At 41.0% G+C, this 16,820-nt stretch overlaps 1 protein-coding gene and 1 pseudogene across 1 annotated transcript in view; one reads left to right on the plus strand and one right to left on the minus strand.

Annotated features, from left to right (window-relative positions):
- INSC (INSC spindle orientation adaptor protein) overlaps positions 1–16,820 on the plus strand; it is a 120,568-nt gene that overhangs the window by 14,004 nt on the left and 89,744 nt on the right. The window lies entirely within an intron of this gene.
- Positions 1,377–16,231, minus strand: LOC116881377 (annotated as a pseudogene).

Genomic DNA, 16,820 nt, shown 5'->3' on the forward strand with positions numbered 1-16,820 from the left:
ATCCTAAGCCGGGGCAGCCCTAGGTGCAGTGCTGAGGGGCTGTCCCTGGATATGCACAGGCTGCCCAGGCAGAAAGCAGGCCCTCTGCTCTCTGTCACAGACTGTTAGCATGGTGGTAGGTATCTGATCAAGCCTGGGTCTTCTTGTTTTTTCTTTCCCCCCAGCTTTATGAAGATATAACTGACATGTAATAATGTGTAAGTTTCGGGTATATAGCGTGATGATTTGATATATGTATTGGCTGTGAAATGCTTAGCATAGTAAGGTGAGTTAACATACCCATCAACTCACAGTTAACTTTTTTTTTTTTTTATAAGTGTGGTGAGAATATTGAGGATCTACTCTCAGCAACTTTCGAAGATGCAATACAGTATTGCTAATTATAGTCATCCCCTGTGCCATATGTTAGATCCCTAGAACTCATTCATCTGAAAATTTGTGCCTTTTAACCAATATCTCCTCATTTCCCCCAACCCCCATCCCCTGGCAACCACGATTCTACTTTCTGTTTCTATGAATTCAGCTTTTTTAGATTCTACATGTAAGTGAGGTCATATAGTAGTTCTCTTTCTCTGCCTTATTTAGTTCACTTAGCATAATGCTGTTAGGGTCCATCCATGTTGTTGCAAAAGGTAGGATTTCCTTTTTTATGGTTGAATAATATTCCACTGCGCATATATATATGTGTGTGTGTATGTGTATATGTATATATTATATATATGTGTATATATCGTGTTCCATATATATAGAAAATGTGATATTTCCATGCCTCGGCTCTTCTTCTGAATTATGCTGCAAGGAGTGTGGGGATGCGGGTAGCTCTTTGAGCTTCTGGTTTCATTTCCTTCGGATATATATCTGGATGTAAGATCACTGGCTCATATGGTAGTTCTATTTTTAATTTCGTGAGGAACCGCCATACTGTTTCCATGGTGGTTTTACCAATTTACGTTTCCACCAGCATTGCACAAGGGTTCCCTTTTCTCCATATCCTCATCAACATTTGTTTTGTCTTTTTCGATGCTAACCATTCTTAGAGGTGTGAGGTGATATCTCCTTGTGGTTTGATTTGCATTTCCCTGATGATGAGTGATGCTGAGCAACTTCCATGTATGTGTTGGTCTTTCGTACGTCTTCTTTGAAGAAACGTCTATTTGAGCCTTTTGTACGTTTTAAACTGATTTTTAAGTTAAGGGTTTTGTTTGTTTGTTTTTTGCTGTTGAGTTGTAGGAGCTCCTTATATATTTTGGATATTAACCCCTTATCAGATGTGTGGTTTGCAAGTATTTTTCCCATTCTACAGGTTGTCTTTTCATTTTTTTTGCTTGATATAGTCCCATTTGGTTTTCTGTTTTTTATTTTTGTTTTTGTTTGCTTCTGTTGCTTGTATTTTCTTTTGCTGTTGTCAACTCAAATACTCCACATTTATCTTGATAACGTGGTTAACAACCTCCTTGTCAACAGTCTTGTGAGTTGAGGAATTCATTCTCATTCTCATGTCCATGAGGCAGATATGCTCTCCTCAGCAGGTCTGACTTAGGTATGGAGGCTCCGTTCTTCACATGGCGAGACCAAAGCATGGACTGCTGGGTGATCAGCCTTCTCAAGTGGGATGTTGGCTTCCAGGCACATTTTCACACAGTCCTGGATAGCACTGACTTTCTGCTTGTGCAGTACTTTTGCATTGAAGGGATGCAGTTAGAAGCCTCTGCTTCATTCTCACATTTTGCTCTTCATATGCTGCCTCGCTCTTGGTGTGAGTCTTGGACTTGTGGTGGTCGCTAACGGCAGCCTTGCGAGCGTGATTCAAAACTGCATTGCAAGAAGGGCAGAAGAGTTTTCCTCCCTCTCTGTGCAGCTCACCTCCAAACTCAGTGACTGGATTCAGAGGAATCACAGCAAAGCAATCTCAGAACAGTTTTAGCCAGGTAGTGCTGTCACCATAAATCTTTCTATTCCAACTCTGAATAAGGTTTTGATCAGTTTCCAGTTTTTTTCATCTTCATACTTAGCAGGGAAAGGTCTCCAGTGCAAAAACAGAGACACTTGAAATCCTGGCACTGCCTTTGTTCAAACTCAGAGAGGCATCCAAATCAGTTTTTGCACAAGTGGTGATGGGGAAATAGTTTGTGGGCTTGCACCCTGTTTTCCTGCGGTGCTGGGAAGCCTTGCCTTTATGTAGCATTAGAGTGCCCTTAGGGGAAATGGATGAGACTTGGCCAGAAAGGAGAGGAGGAGGAAGAAAGAAAGGCACAAGGGGGTGAGGGAGGAGGAACACCCTTCCTCTCTGTCACAGTCTTTTCATTGCTTCATGAGCCCAGGGTGGCCACCATGTCATTGTCGAGACCAATTTCAGAGAGTTTTTCCTCCCATGCTTTCTTCTAGTTTTATAGTTCTAGGATTGACAACAAAGTCTTTAATCTATTTTGAATTAATTTTTGCGGACACTATAAGAGAGGGGTCCAATTTCATTCTTTTGCATGTGAATATTTAGTTTTCCCAGCACTGCTTATTGAAGAGCTTTTCTTTTCCCCATTGAATATTCTTGGCTCCCTGTCAAATGTTAGTTAGTCATATTTGTGGGGGATTATTTCTGGGCTCTCAATTTTCCCCACTGGTCTAGGTGTCTGTTTTTATCATTTTCCCACACAGTTTTGATTAGTATAGCTTTGTAATATAGTTTGAAAGCAGAAAACCTCTAGTTTGGTTCTTTCTTAAGATTGCTTTGAAGTCTTTTGTGGTGTCATATGAATTTTAGGATAGTTTTCTCTTTTTGTGAAAAAATGTCATTAGAGGGGTGCCTGGGTGGCTCAGTTGTTAAGCGTCTGCCTTCAGCTCAGGTCATGATCCCAGGGTCCTGGGATGGAGCCCCGCATTGGGCTCCCTGCTCACGGGAAGACTGCTTCTCCTGCTCCCACTCACCCTGCTTGTGTTCTCGCTCTCGTTATGTCTCTGTGTCAAATAAATAAAGTAAATCTTTTTTTAAAATGTCATTAGAATTCTAGTAAGAATTATATTGGGTCTGTAAATGGCTTTGTGTAGTGTAGACACTTTAACAACATTAATTATTCTCATCTATGAACATAGTATGTCTTTCCATTTATTTATATTTATTTATAAAACACTTTCATCAGTGTTTTATAGTTGTCAGTGTACATATTTTTCACATCCTTAGTTAAATTTATTCCTAAGTATTTTATTATTTTTGATGTTACTGTAAATGAGATTATTTTCTTTATTTCTTCTTTAGTTTGTTATTAATATTTAGAAATGCAACTTTTTTTTAATATGTGGCTTTTTAATCCTGAAATATACTGAATTCATCTATTAGTTCTAATAGTTTTTTGTTTTTTTTAAGGGTTCTTATATATAATTTTTTATATGTATTTATTTTTTAGGGGTTTTTTATATATAATATTGTGTCATCTGCAAACAGAGGCAGTTTTACTTCTTCCTTTCTGCTTTGGATTCCTTTTATTTCCTTTTCTTGCCTAATTGCTCTAGCTAGGGCTCTGGTACTGTGTTGAATGGGAATGTTGAAAGTGGGCACCCTTCTCTTGTTTTTGACCTTAGATATTATTTTTCTTTTTCAGGAATAATCTTGGTTATACATTTCAGATTTAACTCATGAAGTTCTAGGACAAAATCCTATGGGGATTTGACTGGGATTACATTGTATCTATACATCAGTTTACAGTAAATTGACATTTTCCTATCTATATATATGAAATATCTCTTATTTATTTTGGCCTTCTTTAATATATTTTAATAGTATTTGTTCTCATTTAGGAACTTGCACATTTTAAGATTAACTTGTATATACCTTACATATTTTTGTTGCTCTTGTTAATGCTTTTTGTTCTACATTTCACTTTACATTTGTGCCAGTGTCTAGGACTACACTTGACTTTTGTATATTCATTTAACGCCAACTTCCTAAGTCATTTTATGAATTAAAATAGTTTATTGTAGATACTTTTGAGTTTTCTATATTCACAATGAGAGTGACTTGCTAGTTCATGTTACATTTTAATAAGAATTAGGGAATGACATCTGGGGAGATGTGAATCCCTGGAGACTAGGCATGCCCAGGGGACTACAGGTTTGTGTCTGTGTAAGGAGTGTGACTGGGTGGTCACAGCAGAATGCCAAAAGCAAGCTCCACTCACTCCCTTGGCTGTGTGCTGTTGTGCATAGGCAGATGTGGCAACCCTGTGGAAAATCATATTAATTGCAAATAATGACAGTTTTGTTTCTTTCCATTCTTATAAGTTTTCTTTCTTTCTACACTAGCTAAGATCTGTAGTACAATAATGAATAGAAGTTAGTGGGAACTGGGGATTTTTATTTTGCTTTTGGTCTCATAGGAAATGCTTTCAACATGTCATCAATAAGTATGTCATTCCTGGTATATTTTGTTCTTGGTAGATGCCCTTTAATCAGTTTAGAGGAGATCTATTGTATTTCTAGTTTACTAAAAGGTTTTATTATAAGTGGCTGTTGAATTTTATAAAGTTGTTTTTCTTCATCTATTAACATGATCATAAAGTTTTCCCTTTTTAGCCCATTAATGCAGTGGGTTTCATTAATCTATTTTCTAATGTTAAAACAGCTGAAACATTAGGCTAAAACCAACTTGGCCATGGTGTATTGACCTTTTCATATGCAGCTGGGTTGTTTGATGGTATTTTGTTTAGTGTATTTTCATCTATGTTTGTATATGAGATTGGCCTATAAATTTCCTTTCTTGTGTTTTTGCTTAGTTTCAGTATCAAAATTATGTAAGCCTCATAAAATGAATTGAGGTGTGTTTTCTGGAAAAGTTTCAGTGAGTTTATCTTTTTTTTTTTTTTAAATGATAGAAACTCATCTGTGAACTTCTCTGTACTTGGTTTTCTTTATGGGAAAATTAGTTTATTTCCTGGTTGTAGATCTGTTTCTTACTGAGTCAATTTTGGCTAACACATTTCTCTAGAAATTTGTCCAACTTATTTATGAATAATAATATTGCATTTATGAATAATAATATTGTAGAATATTCCTGTCCATATAATATTATCCATAATATTCTTTTATCTCTGCTGCACTGTAGTTATAAATTCCTTTTTATTGTTAATAGTGTCTGTGTTCTTTTTTTTTCTGACCTTTCTTCCCTCTGATCATCTCAGAGTTTTGTCTATTTTTTTTGTGCTTTCAAAAACTAACTTTGACTCTACTGATCCTTTCATTTGTGTTTACATTTTGTTTTGTGTCTTCATTGTGTTTTGCTTAATGTTTTTTCTCCTATCTTAACTATTTTTCTTCTGCTAATTTCCTTAGAATTATTCTCTTCTCTGAAATGTCTTATGTTGGTATGCCTCAGTGGCTTAGTCAGTTAAGTGTCCAACTCTTGGTTTTGGCTCAGGTTATGATCTCATGGGCCATGAGATCAGCCCTGCATGGAGCTCCACACTCAGCCGGGAATCTGCTTGAGATTCTCTCCCTCTTTCCCTTCCCCCTGCCTGCATGTGCTCCTCCTCTCTCAAATAAATAAATATTTTTTTTAAAAATAAAGTGTCTTCATGAATAAATATTCATCATCACTAGCCATCAGGGAGATTCAAATTAAAACCACATTGAGATACCACCTTACACCACTTAGAATGGCCAAAATTAGCAAGACAGGAAGCAACATGTGTTGGAGGGGATGTGGAGAAAGGGGAACCCTCTTACACTGTTGGTGGGAATGCAAGTTGGTGCAGCCACTTTGGAGAACAGTGTGGAGATTCCTCAAGAAATTAAAAATAGAACTTCCCTATGACCCTGCAATTGCACTACTGGGTATTTACCCCAAAGATACAGATGTAGTGAAAAGAAAAGCCATCTGTACCCCAATGTTTATAGAAGCAATGGCCACGGTTGCCAAACTGTGGAAAGAACCAAGATGCCCTTCAACGGATGAATGGATAAGGAAGGTGTGGTCCATATACACTATGGAGTATTATGCCTCCATCAGAAAGGATGAATACCCAACTTTTGTAACAACATGGATGGGACTGGAAGAGATTATGCTGAGTGAAATAAGTCAAGCAGAGAGAGTCAATTATCATATGGTTTCATTTATTTGTGGAGCATAACAAATAACATGGAGGACATGGGGAGATGGAGAGGAGAGGGGAGTTGAGGGAAATTGGAAGGGGAGGTGAACCATGAGAGACTACAGACTCTGAAAAACAACCTGAGGGTCTTGAAGGGGCAGGGGGTGGGAGGTTGGGAGAACAAGGTGGTGGGTATTAGGGAGGGCATGTATTGCATGGAGCACTGGGTGTGGTGCAAAAACAATGAATACTGTTACGCTGAAAAGAAATTAAAAAAATAAAGTGTCTTATTTTAGAAGTTAAAAATCTTCTAATTTTTATATTTTCTTATTTTCTCTTTTAATGCTGTAATTTTTGCTTTTAATTTTATCTGTATACAATGTGATGTTGTATAAGTATTTTTATAATAATTTGGATTTGGTTTTTAATTTCTGTTCTGATTTCTTCTTTGACCTCTGATTTATATGTTTAAAATATCCAAATTATGGGGGTATTTATATTGGGGTAGAGATTGCAGTCTATAGGATACCAATCATTTGAAATTTATGGAGGCTTGCTTATGCTCTAGTCTCTAGTCATTAAAAAAAAAAAACAATTCATGAATCCTTGAAAAGAATGTGTATTTCTGATAAGTTAAATGCAGTGTTCTGTTTATAAACATTAAATCTAACTTGTGTCATTCAAATGTCCTATATCTTCACTGATCATTTTTCTGCTTGAGCTATCAATTAATGGAAAAATTGTGTTGGCCTCTCCGTCTGTGATTCTGGACTTGTTCATTTTTCCTTGAAATTTTATCAGTTTTTGCTTTGTATATTTTAAGATTATTGTTGTTATCATGTACATCCTCACTATTATATTTTCTTGGCGGGTCCATCTTTTTATTTTTATGTAACAAATTTCTTCTTTTCCATAATGGTTATTGTCTTGAAGACATCTTTAAGTAAATATTTCTCTGGTTTATCTTTTGGAGCATTTAACTTTAAGTTGTTTTGGGTCTTTTTATTTTTGGGATATTGTTGCTGGAACATGGCACACTTTCTCAATTTTTTCTCTACTTTTCTTTCTCTCTTTTCCTGTGTGTGTGTGTGTGTGTGTGTGTGTGTCTGTGTATGTGTGTGTGAGTGAATGTGTGTAAGTGGAATGCACACTTTATAATCTTTGCTTATAATTAGCTTGTTTAATTTGTCTTCCCCTTACTATGATTACTATTATTCACCAATAATAGCCCCCCAAACTTCTTTTTTCTTCTTTTAGGTTGCTTTTTTTATTACTCATTTATTTTTTCCCCTTTTAACTTATTTGAATGGTAATATTTATTTTTATTTTTATGTAAATTATTTTAGTTATGCATACATATTATAGCATTTATCATAACCTAATAAGGTAACCCTAGATATTACAACATTAATCATTACCTAATAAGGCTAAAGTTACATCTCTATTTTCCTTCTCCTCAAATAAAAGAAACTTAGAACACTTTAGTCATCCCTTTTGAATTTGCATAGAGTATTTTGGATTTATCTTTTTTCCCCTTACCTCACAGGTGAAGTGTAATTGTTTCTTATAATTAAGGTTTGTTTAGATTTACTCAAATGTTACAAGTAAGTTTGCTCGTCATTCTTTCTTGTATCTCAAATCTTCCATTCTTCCATCTCAAATCTTCCATTCCGCCTGAAATCCTTTAGAATTTCCTTTGTGGGGTTTTTACCTGTTTGAAAATTTCTTTATTTCATCCTTACTCTTGAAAAGAGTTTCTACAGATATAGAATTTTAGGACAATTATTTTTTGTAATCAGATATTTTCTCATTGCCTGCTAACTTTCATTGTTGCTCCTAAGTGGTCACCTGTTGGTCTAATTCTCTCTGTCTCTCTGTCTCTCTGAGTCTTTGTCTCTCTCCTTCTCTTTTGCTCCCTTTGGTTGCTTTAAAATCTTTATCTTTGGTGTTCTTTAGTCTTAGGAGTTTTCTAGGGTGTGTATATATTTTGTATTTTTCCTGCTTGAAATTCATTGGCATTCCTGGATTTGAAAGTTGCTTTGTCTTTCAAAATTTCTGGGAAAAAATTCAGCCACTGTTTCTTTGAATATCACTTTTTCCTCTGTTCTTTTTATTTTATCTGCCTTTGGAAATCTGATTAAATACTTGGTAGACTACTTAACTCTTTATTCCTTAGCTTTATTTCACTCACATTTTCTCTCCCTTTGTCTTTCTGAGCTACATTTTGGATCATTTCTTTTGTCCTTTTAGTACACTAATTCATTCCTTAGCTGTGATTAATCTATCCAGTGAGTTTTTCATTTTAATTATACATTTTTAATTTATAAAAGTTCCATCTCAAATTTGGTTCTTTCTCAAATCTGCTTGGTCATATTTTATAGCCTTTTTTCCTTGAAAATATTTCCAAGGCTCTCTTTTATTTCTTGAAACTTAATTCTCTAATTGAGTCCCTCCCTTCCAGATAGTGGGAATTCAGGCCACAAACCTATATGAAGGCCATATTGTGGTCGTTAATTCTTGGGAGAGATTTTACTTCCCTTTACTCAATGCAAAATTTGCGACACTTTTCTTGCATCTTCTGTATGGAAGATTATTTCTCATTTACTCTTAACATTGAGCTTCTGATCTTTTGGACCCCTATTTGATTCCTTCCCTAATCCCTAGACTTTGTGCCTAGTTTTCCCCGCCCCATACACATGTGAAACAGAAGCTTAAGGAGTACAGTGGCAGATGTTCTTAGGGCAAAAACTCCCTTCAGTTCTTGCTTATTACCCCTGGTTCCTGCTTTTGTTTTCTTCCTGGCCTCTCCAGATTGCTTATCTTTTTGTGATGCATTTTAAAACCATTGACAACATTTTTATCAGTCCTTCCAAATTCTTCTTATGGAGAAGTATTTTAGATATGTGATCCACCATGTTGCCAAACATAAAATTCATGTGTGATCTTTCTCTATGGGAAGGGGACTCTATTTAGTCACCTAAAAACCAGGAGCTGAAAAACAGTGGCATGGTATGAAGTTCCTTAAAGAGAGGGTGTCATCTTTATTGTCACTCAGCTTACTAGCTGTGTGCCTTGGCAAATTTTTGAATCCCTCTGGGTCTTCATTTCCGCAGCTTTAAAATGGGGATAATAGTAATACTGATTATTTTGGATTTTTTGAGAAATAAATGAATTTATTTCTGGGAAGCACTTAGAAGAGTGCTTGGCATATACTTAAGTGCCCAGTACTATATTTCATTGAATTTAAGATGCCACAGATTATAAGATGACCTGTTACTTCTTCAAAGAGAAAATATGCTTTCAATGAAACTGTGACACAGTGCCAAGATACCATTGACTGAAACATGCATCCTTATTTCAGTTGCTAAAATATGAAAAAAATTGCATCTGAGAACCACCTGAGTATAATAAAATTTAGCTATTATTGTGAATGGATGCATATGAGCAGAGAAGGCATCTTAGTCTCGGAACTGATGGGACTTTGAACGTTTGTAGGTATTTATTCCATCCTACTCTTACCTCATCAACTTCTGGACTCTGGCTGTATGGTACGGGAACTAGAGTCAGGTTCCAGAGGGCTTTGTCAGTAGACAAACACAGTATTCCACCATCTCCAAGGCCGAAGAAGAAGAGAAAAGGAGCTTATTTACTGAGAGACTTCTGTGTCTAGCACACTTACAGATGCCTTAAGTATAGCATCTATTTTAGTTTTTGTAATTAGGTTAATTCAGATTAGTTGCGATAATAAACAGCCCCCCAGTATTAGTGGTCTAGCACATTACGTGTGTTTCTTACTTACCGCCCCCCTGGACTGATGTGAGTTGGGTGGCTCTACCCCAAAAAGTGTTCAGGACTCATCTTCCTCGATCTTTTGGTCTTGCTGTATTGTGACTTTCCAATTGTGTGGCTTCACTTAACAGGTGGACTGGGGAAGAGAGAGGGACATGGAGAAAATATACCTTCTACTACAATATAATTTAAAACTGTTCAAGACCTCCCACTTTCATTGATTCCTAGGGAACTTTTTGGAGGGAGAAATTACTATCAGTTAGAGTGGTTGGAGAAGGCCTCTCAGATGAGGTGGGATTAGAACTGAGTCCTGAAACATTGGTATTACCTGGAGATAGAAGAAGAGAATTGACGATATTTTGGTCTGGACATGTTGCGGTGCCATTACCAATGCATAGCATTATGGAAGGGCACTATGTTTTTGGAGAACCATGGAATGCCCTATTGGGTAATGACTAATATTTATTGAGTTCCTACTCAGTACTAGACACCTTGCATTGCACTGTTTGGATGCTACTAGGACATGTGACATATCAGACTTAAATGAACCTTAATAAGACAACATTCTGTGAATGGGCTGTTCATGTTTGACTCCTTCTATGCCCCAGATTGCATGGTTCTCTCCCCTATGTCTTCTTTCCCAAGGGTGTATAGAACCCCTCAAACTGGGGCCTCATCGTGACTCAGTGAGGGAAATAGCTTGCCCAGTGTAACCTCTGAGTGTGATTTATGAAACAAGATGTATCCAAATTTTCACCATGCTCGAGCTATTCAATTTTCTCTAATGGCTTTTATCTGAAAATTATGTCTCTTTGTGGCAGTCACGACCAGTAAGTCATTAGCTTAAAGTATACTGGTTGTTAATTTTAGCACCCTGGGATCTGGGCCCAGGGAGAGAGAGCTCTCACTTTTGCAAATCAGAGCTAAGGAACGTTTGAGCAGTTGGCTAACATTCACATCAGGAAAAGTTAGAAAGTAAGAAGGGATAATTAAAAAGTTAAAGAGTAAAAAGCAGTTGACTAGTTGGATATAGTTTAGGAGGCTGTAGTGTGGCCTCCATCTGGCTGTTCCCCAACTGCAAGGTACTTGTCCTCACCAGGAGAGAAATAGAACCAGTCTTATATCAAGCACCCCTGTATGCTGGGTGCACATGGGATCTCAATGATCCACACCGTAGCACCATGAGGAAGGAACCATTGCTTCCATTGTCCTTCTTATATACCCAACTTTACAGATAAGGACACTTAATGCCCGTGATCATACGGCTAGTAACTGACTCCAAATCTCTAATCTTAAGCAACAGAGGTCTGGACTGGGGTGGCCAAAAGGTCCAGCCGAGCATCTCCTAGGGGCTACGCTCTGCCAAAGGTCCTGGAGGTCTGGGGCGCCATTTGCTACTTCTGACCCTTAGAAAGTCAGCAGCTCAAGTCCAGCTCCCAAATGCCAGCAACCGCAGTTTCCTTGTGTGGTTCAGGGCTGGGCGCACATCTGATGGGCGGCTGGGATGTCAGAGTCCTGGAGCCAGGAAGGACCCACCCTGGGGTATAGGATGGGGGTCAGCATGGCTTTCCAGTCTCCAGGAATTTGGGCTTCCTCTAGGACTGTTACACATTCTCCTCCAGGAAAGGCTGCTTAGGGCTTGTCTTTGACAAGTTGGAGCCATTTAGAAGATGGGATGTCATATTGATTGGGGACTGGGGCACATAGAACTTTGCAGGGAGATCTTGACTCTGGCTCCTTCTCTCAGACCTCTGGGGAGTCTGCATCAACATGCCTGGCTCATTCCAAAACTGGGCCTAATTAGACTAGGAATCCCTGTAATTTCTCTCTCCACTTTTCATTTCCCTGTGTTGATAGCAGCAGCAAAAGAGAAAGAGCATGAGTAACTATCCCACTTTGTAGATGGCGAACTGCCAGATCCATTGATTTCCCAGGGTAAGTCACTCTGAGCCTGGGTGGGTCTCTCAGGGCTCTAATCACACAAAGCCTTCCTTGGATTTCCCATGGGGAAGTGGATGGCAGTGAGGAGACCAGGGTGCATGTCCCAGATATAGCTCAGCTGCTGTGTGACTTCAAGCAGATCTCTTCCACTCTCTGAATCGTTCTCTCCATCTGCCCAGGCTTGTCTCTGTGCTTCAGTTTCCTCATCTGAAAAATGGGGATAACAAGAGCATTTTGAGGATGAAATTTAAAGCACTTACCATAATGTCTAACATAATGTTCGTACCCTAAATATTTCTCCCTCTTCTCCTTCTCATTATTATCATTATAGTTATTATTACAAAGCAGGAATCCCTAAAGGCTCCTACTAATTCTAATACTCTAGCTTTATGATGTGAGCTCCTCCAGGAAGGCTACCTAGATTGTGGCTGGAGGCTGGAGGCTATAGTCTTACCCTTGACATATTTGTGCAGGTGGGATTCTTGTTACTTTTCAGGTAAAGCCTAGAAGATAGATGTATCCAGTTAATCAGGGGGAGACTCAGAGCCTTGTTTGTGCTTTGTTGAAACTGTTCTAACTCTGGAATGGAGGAGCAGAGCTCAGGTCTGGATGGCCCCTACCTGACACACAGTCATTCTGGGCTGCCCAGCTCTGGGAGCCCAGAGGTCTATTCTGTCCACTTACTGGACCCTGTTGCCTGACAGCTGTAAAGTGTCACTCGGGCTTCCTCTAGAGAGTTGCTCTGTCTGTATTTCATAAGGCTCAGCCCATTCAGTAGGTTATAGTAGTCCATTCAAGCTAGGTGACAGCCTGCTTAGTTTCTTGTGCCTCCCCTGGGAATGAGAGTCAGAGAGTCAGATATCTGATTGCTGCAGGATGCTGACCACCCCAGCTCGCAATACTGAAATGTCTTGATGACTATTGCCACCCTCTTGCAGATCAACAGGGCCTTGAGTGGGGGCAAGAGGGAAGCTCATTGTCATTACCTCCTAAAGCTCATTGTAACCGCCCTCCTTTCTACTGCAAGTCCCCATGGCTCTAACCCCAGGACTTTTGTGGTCTCCCTTGGGAGTAGCATCTGTCTCTTAAATGGACCCCTGCTGCTGGCCTCACTCCCTGGAGTCCATCCACTTACTGGTCACCATGGAAGCTGAAATTCCACTCTGATCATTTCAGTCCCCTACTCAAACAACCTTCAGTGACTCCCTATCACCCACAGAATAGAGTCCAAAGAATCTGGCATCCAAAGAAGGTGCCACAGTGGCGCCTTCCCTCCAGCCCCATGAAGGAATCTGGGTCCCTGAATACTTGCTTCATTTTCTGGTCTTTTTGCCACTTCTCACACTGCTCTCTTGGCACTGGATGTCCTTGTCTTATCTTCACTTGGCAAAATCCCACCCTGCATTTAAGACCCAGTTCAGCTGAAAGTGGCCACTCCTTCTGCATTCCCATGCCACTAGGATAGTTTCCCTAAACCTCTCCCCCAGCCTGAAGTGCTCACTACAGCCTTCTAGAGACACTTGCAGTTCCTTGAAATTCCCATGCTCTTCCCTCTGCCCCTGCACTCTTCCCTTTGAACCTACCCCTTTCCTTTGTCTTCAAATGCCTCTTGCAAGGGTCACTTTTAGGGTCATGCCTTGAGAAACTTGCCGTGACCCCTTCTCCCCCCTCACCTTCCATTCCTGCCTAGCACAGCTGGAAAACCTTCTGGACCTCCCTTAGCAACCTCCCTTTTTCCCCCCAGTTTTTGCAGTTGTCATGCAACTGTCTCTTGTCTGTCTGTCTGTCTGTCTGGAAGAAATTGCCTAGCAGAGCAAAGAGCTCATGGTGGGGAAGGAGCCTGCTCAGCCAGGTATGATTGGACAGTGAGGACCACAGAAACTCAGGAGGGGCAAGTGGCTTTGTCTCAGTGGGTGTTAGGATGCCAAGCCCTTTCCCTGCAGCATATATGGTTGGAAAAGGCCCTCTCACAACCCTCTCAACCAGTACTGATCACAGTGTGACAGCATAGGCGCCTGTCTCTCTTTCACCAGCGAGGAATCTGGGGTTCCGGTAAGAACCTACCCAGTCAGTCAATAAGAGTTCATCGAGCTGATCGATCTGATCACTGTGCACCAGGCACCTGTCAGGAGGGGGTGTGGGGGATACAGCAGTGGGCAGGACAGACCTCCGGTCCCTGCTCCCAGGATCCTCAAGGGAGAAAACTTAAAGCCACTAATTTCAGTTGTTTAATTACAATTGTGATAAATTCTAAGAGAAATAATGAGGGTGTAGGGGATCACATAATGAGGGACTTGATTGAATCCCCACGTCTCATTCCTCCCCCACCCACTCCCCCAGCTGCCTCCTCCCTATACCTAGCACAGAGCGGAACTTAACCTCTTTCCACAATATTTACTGTCCTGCCTTGTTGACAGCCCTAATGGATTCTGCAGATTAAATAATCCCAGCCCAGCCTTGAACCATACCAGGATTAGCCCATCAAACAATGGCAGAAGCCGCTCCCGTCCTGGTTCTAACTGAATAATTTACTGTAAATCGTCTACCATTTCCTTCTGAACCCAAGCTGGCTTGTTCGCCAAATGGAGGTGAGCAAGGTCTGCCTCTAAGAAGAGGCAGGAGCAGAAATGAGCTGTCCAAATGAGCAGTTGTCACAGCGGGCATTGAATTAAATCAGAGAAACTTAAGGCTTCAGGTTTGTCTTGTAAACTAGCCTCTTCTGGTGGGGGAGGCATTGCTGAGAGCCCCAGAGAACCAAGGCTGCAGCCTCGAGGGTGAGATTTCCAATGAGTTAGGAAGCACCTTGGGCAGGGTTGTGGGGTAGGGTCGGAAGTGATGGAGCCTCCTCTTTCTCACTCACTCCTGCCTGTGTCCTTTCCACTGTTCTCAGGGCCAAGGCAGCATCTCTGCCCTGAGACACATTTCTCAACTCCTCCTTCCACAAAGAACACTTCCTCTTTGAGGCTGCCATGTGCCAAGCACATGATTCTTTCCATTCCCTTCCCTTCCCTTCCCTTCCTTTCCCTTCCCTTCCCTTCCCTTCCCTTTTCCCTTTTCATTTCTCTTTCCCTTTATCCTTTCCCTTCCTTCCCTCTTCCCTTCCCTTTTCTTTCCCTTCCCTCCCCTTCTCTTCTCTTTCCCTTTATCCCCTCCTTTCCTTTCCTTTCCTTTCCTTTCCTTTCCTTTCCTCTCCTTTCCTTTTTCCTTCTCTTCCTTTATTCTTCTCTTTTTCCTTCCCTCTTCCATTACCTTTCCCTTCCTTTCCCATCTATTAGGGGCTTTTGCAAGTGATCACATTTAACCCTTATGAAGCTCCTAGGAGGCAGGTATAATTGAGGTAACCTCATTCATGGGGGTTCATGATTTTCTCAAGGTCATGCACTAATCTGGTATAGAGTCAGGATTTGAATCCAGGTCTGTCAGATCCCAAAATCCAAGTTCTTTTTGCAACACCATTGAGGACAGACAGCAAAGGGATTATCTTGAGTCCATTTTCTGACATGCTGTCAGGAGGCATCGTACTTGGAATTTCTGCTCACTAGGATGAACCCAGCATAGGGCTTAGGGAAGGGGCTGCCAAGGCAGCCGGCTGCAGGAGCTTCCATGAGGGCTGCATCCTTGAAACAGGTCTCTCTGTAAAGCTAGTGGCACTTAAGGCCTTAGCTGGGATTGTGGTTTCCTCATCCCTGATTCCTTTAGGGCCCACAGCTGTTCACATGACTCTCACAAAAGGAACCAAGAAATGAGGGACAGAAGAGGTGTGCCCACTATCCACGCCCCTCTTCCTTCCTCCATTTGAGTGGAGTGTTGGCGATCTGCTTCATTTTTCTAAGGACTGTTCTTCTGTCCTCTGGCTGTGTCATAGAGGGCCAGCACCACACAAAGCTGGAGGACTCCCAGTCAGGGAGGTGGGAGCAGAAGGAGGCACTTGGTGTGAAGGAAGAGAGCTGGAGGGCTAAGTGTGGTTGTGACCTTGGAAGGGAGTCTGGCTTCCAGTTAGCAAATGCAAACACCTGTCATTTGTTTGTTGTCTGTTGTCGTCATCCTTCCATCTGCTCCAGGACCTCCTCTCAAAATCCTAAAGCCTGGACCCTAGTCCTCTGTGTGACCCTGAGCAATGCACACACCACCACTGAATTTCAGAGTCTCATCTGTAATGGGCATGATGATCGTATAAAATGAGTTAATACTATATGAGGCATTTAGAACAGTGCTTGGCTCATGGCATGCACTCAATAAATGCTAGCCATTATTATTATTAGAGACATTTTAAAAATATCAGCTGGGTTAAACTCTTGGTACTTCCTATCTTACCTTCCAGATGTTCTCTCTTACCTGTGCCCCATTGCCAGTGCCTCTGAGCGGTGGCTCCTCTGTGAGCTAGTCTGAATCACAATCCTGGCTTCAACCACGCAGGTCATCATGTAGGATCCTGGGCCCAGGCTCACACTGAGCAAGATGTGCTTTCAGGCATCGAGGAGCCTTGTCCCACTGGGGGAAAGAGGCAGGCATAAATAATACTGTCAGTAGACAGGGCAGGAATGGAAATGCAACCCACACGTCCCCATGAGACTTCCCCTGCCCCCTTCCAGAAAACCTGCAACCCCAGGAACCAAGGTTTTGTTTGCTGGATGTCTCCACTGGCACAACTGCTGGGAGGCCAGGGGTGAAATGGATGAACAAGGACATCCCACCGGGGCATTTTAACGAAATCAAGATATACCAGGTTTACTGTCGTGTTCCCCTCTGCTAGGAGCCCACGGTCCCTAATGAAAAGGAAGCCGATTGTCTGGGCCTGATTTGTTCCTCCTGGGCTCTGGCTGGCTTCTGCCTGAGGGGCTCACAGATCAGCAATTAGGAATCTGTTCTAGGATTTCAGGGTCACTGAGCTGTGTTTCTAGAATCTACCTCTTAGAAATTCAGGTCATTCTCTTGCATCCAGGTTTCTGCTCCTGACAGCTCTCCCTTTGTCTGGGGGCATCAGATACAACTTGGTCGGATCCATAGCTCCCC

The sequence above is a fragment of the Lontra canadensis genome, unplaced genomic scaffold (genome assembly GCF_010015895.1).
Source record: "Lontra canadensis isolate GAN:19392208 unplaced genomic scaffold, GSC_riverotter_1.0 scaffold74, whole genome shotgun sequence".
Classification (NCBI taxonomy): Eukaryota; Metazoa; Chordata; class Mammalia; order Carnivora; family Mustelidae; genus Lontra; species Lontra canadensis.